Source organism: Crinia signifera, chromosome 2 (genome assembly GCF_055691185.1).
Source record: "Crinia signifera chromosome 2, ASM5569118v1, whole genome shotgun sequence".
Taxonomy (NCBI): Eukaryota; Metazoa; Chordata; class Amphibia; order Anura; family Myobatrachidae; genus Crinia; species Crinia signifera.
In genome coordinates, this window is record NC_139218.1 from 314340623 (window position 1) to 314340959 (window position 337).

The following is a 337-nucleotide window of genomic DNA, read 5'->3' on the forward strand; positions in this document are numbered from 1 at the left end:
ACAGGTCAAGTTCAATAAAACAGAACTATTTTTACATGTTGGACGTTGAACTGTGCAGAGTGAACCTAATGCCCCTCTGCTAGGCGCTGCTTTTATTACATATTCCATGGGCGTATTTATTGGGATACATACATTATATTGCCATGTAAAACGTGCACTGTTCCTTAATGACAACAGAGTACGCGTTTAACATGTCCAGATGTACAATGTTGACATTTCAACACTACTATAAAGTTGTCATGTTCACCATAACAACATATAAAGCTCTACAACACACTGTCCCTGAGCTCAGATTGATGCGCCATACACAGGAGGTGACTTCAGCTCTGTGCTAAGC